The sequence below is a fragment of the Callorhinus ursinus genome, unplaced genomic scaffold, assembly GCF_003265705.2.
Source record: "Callorhinus ursinus isolate GAN/ISIS: 27379988/994484 unplaced genomic scaffold, GSC_fseal_2.0 scaffold12, whole genome shotgun sequence".
NCBI classification, from domain to species: Eukaryota; Metazoa; Chordata; class Mammalia; order Carnivora; family Otariidae; genus Callorhinus; species Callorhinus ursinus.
In genome coordinates, this window is record NW_027397074.1 from 16,436,818 (window position 1) to 16,450,801 (window position 13,984).

Genomic DNA, 13,984 nt, shown 5'->3' on the forward strand with positions numbered 1-13,984 from the left:
TGTGTGTGTGTGTGTGTGTGTGTGTGTGTGTGTGTGTGTGTGTGTGTATGGGTTAAGAATCAAGTAAAAAAGAACAAAATAGATCAAAGTACAGTGATTCATCATATTCAAAGTGATGCCCCAGTGACTATAACCAAGCCCTATTTCTAGCCATGACTGATTAATTCTCAGGCAGATACAAGGGCCACATTTGAATAATCAAATTTACTGTCACTGGGATTTAATTTGAGCTGAGACATCTGGAAGATTGGAGGTCATAGGAACAGTGTAATCTTATGGCAGGTGATATTTTGTTTCTGGAGGGTAATAACACAGACTTGGCCCTGCTGGGCGTGGCTTATTCCATCCCTAGTGAGATCATGGATCACAGTCTTATTCTATCCTTGTTCACTAGAATTCTCAGCCCAGTAAAGCACTTTTCAGAGAAACCAGGACTTTCATCATTAGTCTGTTCCTAATTGGAAAGAATATTTAAGAGTTGTCTGGACCCTGGCAATGAAAATAGGGAGGAGATCTGTGGGTGAAAAGTACAGGATGGATCTAATCTAACATTACTTTCTCCCGTAGTCTTTGACTTCCTTCTTTTATATCAGACTTCTGGCGTTTTACTATTACTTAGCACGAGTCATCTTTTGATCTTGGTTTGCTTTGACTAAACCTACAAATTATTAGAATCACAGTTACCGCAAGCTGTTGAATTCCAAATTGTTGTGTGTTCACCCATAGCAAAGACTTAAGCCTGATCCAAAATCATACTCTGCTCTTCGTGATTGAGTGTTTGCAAAATTTGCGGTATAATGCTTTTATTCTCTATTCTGATTTTGCGTTTCCCTAATTGAAGCAGTTGGGAAGCTATAAATGTTTGAATTGGGTAAATTTTTAGATCTGTACAGCAAGAAAAACACAATGGAAACATTGCAAAGCAGTTTGAGGAATCGGGAGGCTCCAGATCCTTTGAATGCTCTGGATACCCTTATTTCAATGATTACGGTTACTTAATTTCCTATTAGTATATATTCCATATAAAAGAATTAGTGAGGTTGTGAATTTAATGGGTCCTTTAGTTAAGCACCCCACAGAATCAATTCCTATATTTGATATTTAGTAGCTTCAGCTCTATGGTGACAAAAGATAGAAGGTTCTTTTTTCTTTTCTTTTCTTTTCTTTTTTCTTTTCTTTTCTTTTTTCTTTTCTTTTCTTTTCTTTTCTTTTTTCTTTCACCATTGTAACGTACAGGAACTGAGTATCAATCCAAGTCTTGTAGTAGGGTTTTCAAGGGTTGTTTTTAAGGTATTCTCACTTTAAATTATTCTGTACCATTAGATATAGTAAAGATTCTAGATATAGTAAGGAATTTTTCATCCTTTGTTGTTTCTTTGGTTACCAGAATCAGTAACTTGATTGGCTAATTCACTGCTCTGTACCATTATGGGCTAGAACTTTTCTATCCTGGAAAATGGAAAAGTATCCCAGTGCTTTTGTTCCATGTTGACCATATAACATATTTCAAAAAGATAAATTTCTCGAAGGATCTGTGGCCCTTGCCCTACTCCGGTATCTAATTCCGTGTTTGTTAAGGTGTCTGTGGATGAAAGCAATAGACGCAGTTGTGATGATCTAGGCCTTTTGATGTAACATTCCCACAGACTGGCCATCATGATGTAGCTATGTTGTATATAAGGTAAACACAATAATATGCATTTTAATTACTTTATAATCTGCAGACAGTGGCATATGATATAAAATTGTACATGAAACGTGGGTATTAGATACAGACGACGTGGCTTGCCAAGTGATTTCACCATCATAAAATATTATTATGCTATAATTTCAATGACATAAAGTTGATGGTAAAAAAGGCTGGGAAGCCTTCCTATGGCTACCCAAGACCTATTGGGATCTAGGGCCTGAAGAGGAGAATACCATCTCTACCAACCTAAGTGTATTGTCCACAACAACCTGGAGAGTCTTCAAAAGCAGCGCTTGCTCCAAATCTTTTACCTTTGTGCCTCCCAGTACATTCTCTTGAGAATATATCTTCTGTATATTTCACAGTAAATTGTACCTTCTATAAGAGCACTATATCACAGTTCTTTCCTTCTCTAAAACTCCTACCTAATCTTTTAGAAGACTGAGTCACAAACTTTGGTTTAAAAAATTTTTTGGTAAAAAAAAATGAGGTAAAAAGGAATGTTTCTTGAAAGGAGAATGACATCATTTATAAAGTTAAATAGCTAGCTAATTAGGTCTCGTGAAGGACAGAAATTCCAACTTAAACTGCCTTAAAGAGGAAATTCATTGACTAATATGGCTGCTACAGTGTTGGTTTGATCCAGCACCTCAAGACCTTCACCAAGAAATCAGCTTCTTTCTATTTCTCTCCTGCCTTTGTACCACTCTAAAGTTGACTCCTTCTATTGTGTCATAGGACTGCAGCCATAGGCTCCTGAGGGTACATTCTTCCTGGTTTATATTGAGGGAGAGAGAGAGAGAGAGTGTGGTGTGTGTGTGTGTGTGTGTTTGAGGGAGGGAAAGAGAGAGAGAAATATGTCTATTTTATCATTGAATAAAAGTCCCAAGCTTCCCTGTGACTGGACTAATTTTAGCACTTGTTCATTCATGGAAAGTCATACACTAACTACTTGCCTTAGGCATTGGTTTGCTGCTAAATGATTAAAATCAGCTCTCTGAAAAAATATAACCATGTATCTATGTACATAAGATCATTATAAATTTTACTCATGGAAAGGATGTCTAGCCCACAATTAACAAATAAAAAAAATACACAGTACTCTTCAATGTAAATTCCATATGACCAATTAATTCTCTCAGAATATTTTTATTAACTTTTGCTGAACTCTCGTATCTATAGCCCACCTATGGTTGCAATCCAGTAATGATTTGAAAACATCCTAGCTGTTGGGAAACCTCACCAATTCATTCATTGATGATGTGAGTGAATTACTTGCTCATTTGGACAATAGTTTTGAAAGTATTGGAAGAATATATATTATTTAGCTACCAGCATGATGTCACTGACCACAGAGTTGGGAAAAAGTACGTAGTAGCACACCATTACATGGAATTTCCACCATACAGATAGAATAAATGTCAAGATCTGAAGAACATCGATTCTAATAAAGTGTAGTAAAAAAATATAAAATGATTAGGAATTGATGTATTTTAAGTATTTCCATATAATTTAAGTATGAATTCATAATTTAATTTTTAATAATGACTCTGTGTAGTAATCTTGACTACTGACTTGCAGACTTGGAAGAAATTTAGCAGTTGGCTCCGGGGAGCTGCTATGAGCTAGCTCCAGCACACCTAAGCTGGGGTCTAGGTTACATACCCATCCCTAATTCTGAAACTGTTCTATGGGGATGAACAATGTTGTTGGCTTCAGCGAATTAGGACACATCTTGAACTAGAGATCAGATAATACCATTCCAATTACATGAATAGAACATTAGGGTACTTTTAGGACTGGGGAAGGGAAGGTGAATTCTTTGGCAACTAAAAATTTCTGCCATCAACAGGAACATAAATATCCTGGGGTCACAGCAGCAGGAACTTTGCTACAGTGCTGCCCTGGCATGACTCAGCTACCCCTTTCCAACTTTGTGCTCCTTTGCTCAACCTTCTAGTTGCTGGGGAAAAGACTATTATTGGCCCAGCTTAGATCACCAGGAGTCAATATTTCTTCTGAATAAAATTGCTAGATGCACCTGTGAAATAGGCAAAATATGTCTAAAATATACTAAATAAAAGACAAAGTAATCTCATTTTAATTCAGGCAGTTGGTAATATATTCCAAGTTTAAAACAAAATGAAATTTTATAAAATACAGTGAGACCTTGAATAACATGTATTTGAACTGCATGGGACCACTTATGTGTGGATTTCTTTAAAGATAGATTCAGTATAGTACTATAACTAGAGTATGTTCTCTTCCTTAATATTTTCTCTTCTCTAGCTTATTTTATTGTAAGAACAAAGTAAAATATGCATATAACTCAGAAAATTTGTGTTAGTTGACTCTATATGTTATCGGTAAGGCTTTGAATCCATAGTAGGCTATTTGGGGGGAGTCAGAAAGTTATACGCCGATTTGCAACTGCAAGGGATTGGCACCTTGAATCTCCACAATTGTTTAAGGGTCAACTGTATTATATTTTGGGAGGTCATGTAATAACTGCATCATGAGTAAGAATTTAGGGGACTTTGTATCTCTCTTGATCTTAGATTTACAAAGTTCTAAGTAAAAGAAAATAAAACAATCTGATTGATTATGAATGTGTATTAATTGAATTAGGTTTGATTACAAGTAGCAGAAAATCCCACAGAGCGTTGGTTTTCTTTTTTTATTTAAATTCAATTAGCCCACATATAGTACATCATGAGTTTCAGATGTAGTTTCAATGATTTATCAGTTGTGTATAATGCCCAGTGCTCATCACATCATGTGCCCTCCTTAAACAACCTTGGTTTTAATAAGAATAAGAAATTTATTTTGGGGCCCCTGGGTGGCTCAGTCATTAAATGTCTGCCTTTTGTTTAGGTCATGATCCCAGGGTCCTGGGATCCAGCCCTGCATCGGGCTCCCTGCTCAGTGGGAAGCCTGCTTCTCCCTCTCACACTCCGCCTGCTTGTATTCCCTCTCTTGCTGTCTTTCTCTGTCAAATAAATAAATAAAATCTTAAAAAAAAAAGATATATTTCTTTCTTATAGTCTGGAAATAGTCAGTTGAAATATACTATGGTACTCCAGAGTCTGAAAACATACTTCTCTTTTTCCTCTGCAGAGACCTCAGTTCCCAAAATAATCTCATGGAAAGAGATGATTGCTCCAGTTATAACACTGCATACCCATTTCAGCTGGCAGAAAGGGTATGTTCTAGAAGCTTTACACTTGATTCTGTTGACATTCCATTGACCAGAACACACAAGGCGACTTCAGTATTGCTGCAAGATAGCTGTATGTGCAAGGTGAACAAAACACACACATGGATTTCTGGAATTTTAATAATATACCAATAATATAGTTAACCAACAAGGAAATATTTGCTTATAAATTATGATTAGAGCTGTGAAGAAAATAAACAGATAACAATACAAGGGGGAATATGATCAGTAAAATGAGTGTTAGAAATTAATTCCCCTAAGAAGCAAAAGAAAGAAATATGGGAAAGCTTCATAGAGAGGCTTTTGATAAGCAGATATAATTTGCAAAGATTTGGGCTGGAGATAAGCTTAGAAAGGGAATTTAAATACAGGGAAAACATAAGAATCACAGACATCCAAAAATGTGGGCTTTGTTCAGAGGCTATCATGCAGTTTTGTTTGTTGAAATTAAGTGTGTATGAGCAGTAGAAGGAATAATCTAACACTTAGAATTTATTCTGTGCCAAGCACTGTTCTAAGTACTTACCTTTACTCATTTACTTTTCACAACCACCATTTCAGGTAGGTTCTGTTACTTTTCCCATTTTCAGATGAGGAATTTGAGGCATGGAAAGGATAAATAACCTGCTTAAATTCACAAAGCTCTGATTTTAGGAAGTTTAACTCTGAGTCTGCTCTTAACCCTTGGACTATGTTGCTTTAAAATAGGGAGATCTCTAATGGAGGGCCATGATGTTGTACTCAATAGTTTGGACTTAATTCTATAGACAATAGGGAGCTACTGAAGAATTTTGAGTAGAGGTAGATGATATATTTGAATTTGTGTTTTGGAGATATTGGTTTAATATTTGTGGGATGGACATCATTAAGTAGACTGAGAATGGGGTGTCATTTGGGAGATGCTAGAAATGACCCAATGAGAATCAACATAAACTCTTATTTTCATTATTCAGTGCATAATGAATAATGAATAATGAATAAAACCTTGGAGAGATTCTCTGAGACTAGTTTTTCTACTCTGTTGTAGTGCATATTTAGGGTAGAAGAAAATTGAAAGAAATGTTGACAGTTCTTTGGTTTGAGGTATAAAAGTTATTGATCCTCTCTGCAATGGAAAGGTGAACTCAGAAGGAAGGCAGTAATATTTATTACGAATCTAGTTTTTACTTAGAACTTTACCTAGAACATTGGCTCATATTATTTTTAATTCTCACAACAGAAGTATAGGAAGTAGGGCTTCTCACTGAATTCTATTCATTCTCAGATGAGGACAGCATGACTAATTTTTGACTAGTTTTGTCAGCAAATGAAAGAACTGGAATTGGGTTTCAAGTCTTCTGTCCCTTACACTATACAGCACCTATGACAGTACCCAGTTCACAAGGTAAATTTGCCAGTCACAAAGCCTCCGAAGGTGTGGCCACATGCTCAACTTGAGACAGGTTTTGAAATAAATATGCCTTTGAAATAGGGTCTTCTCTGAGATTGCCTCGACTTTAGCTCTAAAGTATGACAGATGAGTATGAGTAGAGAAATCTTCATTGATTTCTGGCTTTCTCATATGATTAAGTTACATGTAAAATACCTCTTCATTACAGAGGAAGAAGATATGAAATATTTTCTGAGATTCCCACGCTTTCCTTAGTCCTCACTCATGTTGTCACTGTGTCCTCAGACCAAAAGAAATACTTAAAAGTTCCATTTATTACACAGTGAAGTCCAAATAACTCCATCAGTACTTTTGTCCTAACAATTTATTAGATGTCTGAAGAAAATAATACACATAAATTATAAAAGAGAATTTAATTTTTAACATAAGCACCATTACAAATGGGATATATGTATCTATTGAGTATGGCACACCTCTAAGATATTAGCACCACCCTAGACACCACTGGGACTCTCATTTAACCTGTGTTCCACATCGTATTTTTTTGCTTGGTACTTGGTTTTCTTCCCAGCAGTCACTGAAAATCCAGCTGTGCAAAGAGATGCCATTGAAGGGCTTTTAGCACAATGTACTCCTGAAACTGAACTACCTCAAACTACTAGTTTGTGGCAATCTGACAAATGTCAAGTATCGCCATGTTTCTCTTAAGAATTTAAGGTATTCCCTAGTGCCTGGTGAATTTGCTGTGACATCCCAGGGCACAGCTGCATAGTTTGGGAAACATGCATATACATTACTTGACACATACCAAGAGTTTTGACCTGAACACATTACAATTTGCATCCAAGCATACTTAATTCAAAACATGTTTTTCAACACTGATGTTTTTATTCCAAATACAGATTGTTTTATCGATGCATCCTGTTGCTGGGAGAAAAACAAAGAAGAAAGCATAGATTTGAAGTCATGTTTCAAATCCTTATTTCATTATTCACTGGCAGTTGGTCTCTGGGCAAGTTACCCAACAACTGTGAGCCTTAGTGTCTTCCTGTTTTTTAATCTATAATGTGGAAATAGTCATAAGCACTTTCGTGGTGCCTGTCAGAATTAGAGTAAATGTATCAGAAATACCTAGGACGACGCATGGTGCCTTTTGGGCTTTGCCAAATATTGTTTTTTTCCCTTCTTCCTCTCTAAAGGGAGATTGTCTCAGGAATTGACTGTATTTCTTTTCTAAATAACACATACTTAAAATGAGAGATCCTTCTGTAAAGGCTGTGAAGGGCAATGATTTTTAAATTAGCAGAAGGAGGCTAACGCAGATGAGATGAGATGTTTAATTCTGGAGAATTTATGCCACCAGAACCATTAACAATCTCCTTTCCAGGAGCAATTATCTCAGCAGCAAAGTAAGCAGGAACTGAGGGACACACACGCAGGAAGTAGACAAGCAAAAGACAGATGAAGTTAGAAAATACAAACTAAGAGGCGTTCTGTAATAAAGTACATTCCATGGGCTCCTAAAAAATAAGTTCTAGGGAATATTATTCTTTCTTTTTTTGTGTGTGTGTATATTTGAGTGCTACTGATCAGGATTCTCACGAAGATGAGTAATTCCTAATTATTTTCAGCGTGTGTGTCGTGTGTTACTGTGTGCTGAGAGAAACTGAACCGCTCATTCCATGGCCTGTTCTGTTCATCTCTCTCCAGGGTCAGCCATACACAGTTGGGAAAATTATGCCTACTGGAGAACAATTTCTCACTCATTCAGCATTCCCTCAGAGCTACATCAGATCATTAACAAGGATTTTCTCAATTAACTACTAAATCAGCAATTAAGGCTTAAGAGATATCTATTGCAAATAAAAGGGTTATTGATTTTAATTCAGTCATATCTTATAATTATGGATATTAATCACACACAGTCTTTAACTGCAAAATAGGACTCTCTCTAGCAGTCAAACATGGCAGAAGGAGGCAAAGTGAAATGACTTTCAAGTGGACAAACTGCCATTACTTAGTAATGAGATTGAACAGTATGGCACTAATTTAAAAAAAGCGATAGATGCTTTACAAGATAATTTTAAAGTGACTTGAGATTTATATTTAGGCTTAGTTAAAACTCATCAGCCATGTAATACATGAATACATTCATTGAAGTATCATCTACAATTACAGTAAAGGCAACATGCTTCATGAATAGTTAAAGCTACACTCGGTGCTCACACAGACCAGTGCATATGCCAGATCATGTCTTCATTAACATATTACATGGAAATGTAACTTGTTAAAAATAGTAATGGAAGAGTGGTAAGACCATAGTAACCTATTGAATTCCTTCATATTTAAATTTATTAAAATAAAAATGTAGACTTTTTTTTTCCTATCCGGATATGCTCATTTTGGTCTAACAGAATATGTAAAGTCTCATAAAAAAAATAGAAAAAGACTGCAGCCCACCACCTTTCTCTCTTTTACCAGATGGCAACATTTTCTTTAGCATTCTTTCATGTTTGCCAAAGCTCCAGCTATCAGCCATGTGTTGAGTGAGTTTCGGCAATCTGGAAAATACAGTCCAGGTTCTATTAAACAGTGCTGTAATTTTGCACAAAAATTTTCCTTGCCCAAGACCAATTATATTTAGAACTTGTTTAAATGTATGATTCCAAGCTTCATGCAAATTCCTATGACTGACAGCAACCTTTTCACAAAGTAGAGTTTGTTTACCTTATATCTTTATCAAATGGTACCACTCCTTCTGGTCTGCTGTTTCCATGATTGCAAATTACAAGTCTTTTTTCTGTCCTAAACAGGTCCCTGAGTGTCGAAGCAAAAATTGCACCCGACGAAGTTAAAGAGGTAAGGAAGATTTTATTCAAGATTTTATTTATTATAGTCAAGAGGGAGATCAGACTAAAGTCTGAATTCATTTCATTTGAAACAAAGGGTAAGGAGACTTGTAGGCACTGGGGTGAGAGAGAACACAGGCCATCTGTGTTTGCTAATTTGCTTTTTCCGAAAGAAAAGTAAATTTTCTCCTATTTTTGTGATAGGAGGTAATTTTACAACTTGGAGTAGGGCATCCACTAAAGTTCAGCTCCTGTCCTCCCACAGGAATTGGGAGTTAGGAGAACTATCTTCCTTGATGTTGACATGTCAGAGGGATGGCTGTCAGATCCTGGAGACAGGTAGTCCTGGATTGTAACACTGACAACAACTTTTTAAAAAAATTTACATCTCAAAGGGGGCAGAGAAGGAATTTGCAGTTACAAAGTCTTTAAAGTAAATGCTCCAAGAAAAGGAAGACCAAAGTATGAGGGTCAGGAATAAGCCTGTCTAAAGTTTAATTAAGCTGAGAAATTTAAGGCTGTGTTCACCAAAAGTATTACTAGGACTCTGTCGTGAGAACTGATAAGAATAATGAAAACCTCATAATAATGGCAGATGGTTGGGATACATTTCAGAATTTAGTAGCCAAGGTGCCCCAGTGTTTGTTCTTCCCAGAGTCAGTTACAGTTATGGTGATATACTCATTAACTGCACTTGAGAAGTCACTACAAAACCCTTTCAGAAGGTGAAAATTTATTTTGTGCCTGTATGTGTTAAGTGATATTTCTCATTGGTTCCCACCCCTCTTACAGAAATGTATGAGATTAAAGGTGTCTCCGAAACCTGCCATTATTTCCCCCAAAGCCATTGCCTCTCTATGGATTTAACTGTGCTTATATAGTAAGACTTTGAATATACCCATATACCGTCCACATGGTAGTGTTTATAAATTTCAAAAGTACACTCATTTTTCATTTGATCCATACGACAACATCTTGAAGCAGAAAAGGACAGATACTATGATCCCCTTTTTACAAGACAGAAAATTGAGGTTCCTGGGAGCTAAGCAACTTGCCCATGGTCACATAGATAGCAAATAGTAGTACTAACTTCTACAACTATATCCAGCCTTTGATATAAATTTTTCCTAAGTACTACTACTCTGATTCTCTACTTGTAATTCAGCCGAAGTGTGATTTTTGAAGCACATGGATTGTTTTTGTTTTTTGAGGGCCTTTGAGAAAAAATCTGTCCTATTATTGAAGTGATACTGTCCAAGTAAATGAGCCAGCATTAGCTTTACTGATGTTGTCCTTCCTTTCTTTTGGATATTCCTCCTAATTGCTTGTGTACTTGGTTTTTCAAATCCCTGTCAAATATTAAGATAATTAAAGGGACATTTGATCTCTTTATATATGGTTATAATCTGTAAATGGGTAGACAGGCTTATATTTCTTTATATTCTTATACATCCATATGTATAAATTTATTCTTATCAATAGACTTTGATGTTTCCCAAATTGCTCCTCTCTTTCTTTTTTTTAAAAGATTTATTTATATGGGGAGGGAGAAAGTATGACTAAGTGGGAGGGAGAGGCAGAGGGTGAGAATCTTCAAGCAGACTCCCCACTGAGCATGGAGCCCACTGGGGCTCCATCTCAGGACCCTGAGATTGTGACTTGAGCTAAAAGTAAGTTGGACACAACTGACTGAGCCACCCAGACACCTATTCCTTCTTTATTTCTAATGTTTACAAAGTAAAATTTCATCAGTAACATTTTGTTTTACGTTAGAGTTAGACTCTTGTTTTTCTATAATTCCCAAAATGTGATCTATTACTGGGAGTGAAATACAGAAATACATATTAATGAGTGAGGGTCAGTCAGGGGTGGGGGGGGTACAAAAAAATCTGCATTTAAAGAAGGTCCCAAATAATTCTGTGTACTTTATGATTTAAGATACACTGGTCCCAGTTTTTTATTTCTCCCAACCCCATATCTTGATTAATATGTTTTCTATTCTTCTGAAAATCTTCATTAAGAACGCAAACCCATCACTGCCACTACTCCTGTAACTTAGTAAATAACAATGTCAGTAGTTTATAGTACCTATTTTTCATAATAATTTTAATCTTCTCAAATCCTTATAATAGCATTGTGTGAGGGAAGAAAATAACTTCCTCAGAAAACTTTGTAAATGAAAATTAAAGTCAAAACTACACTTATAGACACAGAAGAAAGCTTATCCACTGAATGTGTTTTCATACTCTTTATTGGTTTTATCTGTCATGAAATGAACCATATTTGTATCCCCAGTCCTCAGAACCCATCATTTTCATGGTGCACTTTTAGGCCTCCTGGTAGACCTATATGACACTCCATTTCAGGCTTCAGGGTAATTCTTTGAATTACTACTGGCACCTGATAGAGCCAAACCAGAATTCAACGAGAGATACATAAGGAGAAAATTATGGGTAGTTTATATTTTTGCCAAAAAGACTTTCCTGACATTTAGAATGTTCCAAAGGTAGAATTGACTGACATGGGAGGTAGAAAATTCCCTGTCAATTGAAGTATTGGAAATGAAACTGTATATAAGATAAAATGGAAGAAATCAAAGTACTGGTGTAAAACAACAGATTATTTGATCTCTGAGGTCCTTTTTAATTCTCTCCTTAATCTCAGAGTATTTAGAGTTGCCATCTATCCAACCAAAGTTATTACTGCTTTTCCATTCAATTATTATCCCTTGAATGCTAGTTATAATTCATTTGAATTTCTCATTTTTATAGAACGAAATCTGTGAGAGAATATTAAATGAAGTATCATGCCTTGAATTTCCTTGTCCAGAGCATATGCAAAACAAAAATATGACATCCAGTGCTCATCACAAGTGTACTCCTTAATCCCCATCATCTATTTAACCCATCCTCCCCTCCCCTCTAGTAATCGGTTTGTTCTCTATAGTTAAGAGTCTGTTTCCTGGTTTGCCTCTCTCTCTTTTTAACCTTTGCTCATTTGTTTTGTGTCTTAAATTCCACATAAGAGTGAAATCATACGGCATTTATCTTTTTCTGTTTGACTTATTACACTTAGCATAACCTCATGTACCCTTAGGATCCATCCATGTGGTAGCAAATGGCAGGATTCCATCTTTCTTATGGCTGAGGAGTTTTCCATTATATATATATAGCACATCCTTATCTGTTCATCCACTGATGGACACTTAGGTTGTTTCCATATCTGGTGTATTGTAAATAATGCTGCAATGAAAATAGGAGTGCATATTCTTTTTGAATTAGAGTTTTCAATTTCTTTGGATAAATATCCAGAAGTAGAATCGCTGGATCATATGGTAGTGTTATTTTTAAGTTTTTGAAGTAACTCCATACTGTTTTTCATAGTGGCTGCACCAATTTACATTCCCAACGGTGCATGAAGGTTCCCTTTTCTCCACATCCTCACCAGCACTTGTTATCTCTTCTCTTCTTAATGATAGCCATTCTAATAGGTGTGGGATTAAATCTCACTGTGCTTTTCATTTGTATTTCTCTGATGATAATTAGTGAAATTGAGCATCTTTTCATTTGCTTGTTAGTCATCTCTGTGGTTTCTTTGGAAAAATGTCTATTCAGATCCCCTGACCATTTTGAAATCAGATTGTTTTAGTGTTGAGTTGTATGAGTTCTTTATATATTTTGAATATTAACTCTTACCAGATATATGATTTACAAATATTTTCTCCCATTTGAGTAGGTTGCCTTTTAATTTTAGTGATTGTTTACTTTGCTGTGCAGAAGGTTTTCGTTTAATGTAGTCCCATTTGTTTATTTTTGCTTTAGTTGCCTTTACTTTTGGAGTCAGATTATTAAAAAATGGCCTATATTGATGTCAAGGACATTACTGCTTATGTTTTCTTCTAGGATTCTTATAGTTTCAGGTCTTAAATTCAAGTCTATATCCATTTTGAGTTAATTTTTATGTATGGTGTAAGATGTTAGTCTAATTTTATTCTTTTGCATGTGGCTGCCCATTTTTCAAAATACCAATTATTAAAGAAACTGCCCTTTCCCCATTATATATTCTTGGCTGCGTTGTTGTAAGTTAATTGGCCATGTATGGATACATTTATTTCTAGACTCTCTATTCTGTCCCAAAGAACTGTGTGTCTGTTTTTGTGCCAACACCATATTTTTTTGATTACTAGTGGTTTGTAATATAGTTTGAAATCAAGGAGAATGCTGCTTTCAGCTTTGTGGTTCTTGCTTAAGATTGCTGTGGCTATTTGGGATCTTTTTGGTTCCATACAAATTTTATGGTTGTTGTAATTCTGTGAAAAATGCCATTGGGATTTTGATAGAGATTGCATTTAATCTGAATATTATTTTGGGTAATATGTACATTTTAACAATATTAATTCTTCCAGTCAAGGAGCACAGAATATCTTTTTTTTTTAAATTTTTTAATCTTATGTTAATCACCATACATTACATCATTAGTTTTGGATGTAGTGTTCCATGTTTCATTGTTTGTGCATAACACCCAGTGCTCCACGCAGAACGTGCCCTCTTTAATACCCATCACCAGGCTAACCCATCCCCCCACACCCCTCCGCACTAGAACCCTCAGTTTGTTTTTCAGAGTCCATTGTCTCTCATGGTTCGTCTCCCCCTCCAATTTCCCCCCCTTCATTCCTCCCTTCCTGCTATTTTCTTTTTTTTGTTTTCTTGACATATATTGCATTATTTGTTTCAGAGGTACAGATCTGTGATTCAACACTCTTGCACAATTCACAACGCTCACCATAGCACATACCCCCACAATGTCTATCACCCAGCCACCCCATACCTCCCCCCCCC

At 35.9% G+C, this 13,984-nt stretch overlaps 1 long non-coding RNA gene across 1 annotated transcript in view; it reads left to right on the forward strand.

The window, feature by feature from the left end:
- The window catches only part of LOC112825153 (uncharacterized), a 322,912-nt gene that overhangs the window by 293,645 nt on the left and 15,283 nt on the right, over positions 1 to 13,984 (forward strand). The window contains exon 7 of the long non-coding RNA XR_012380197.1: positions 9,111 to 9,156. This is a non-coding gene — a long non-coding RNA (uncharacterized lncRNA). The remainder of the gene's footprint in view (positions 1 to 9,110; positions 9,157 to 13,984) is intronic.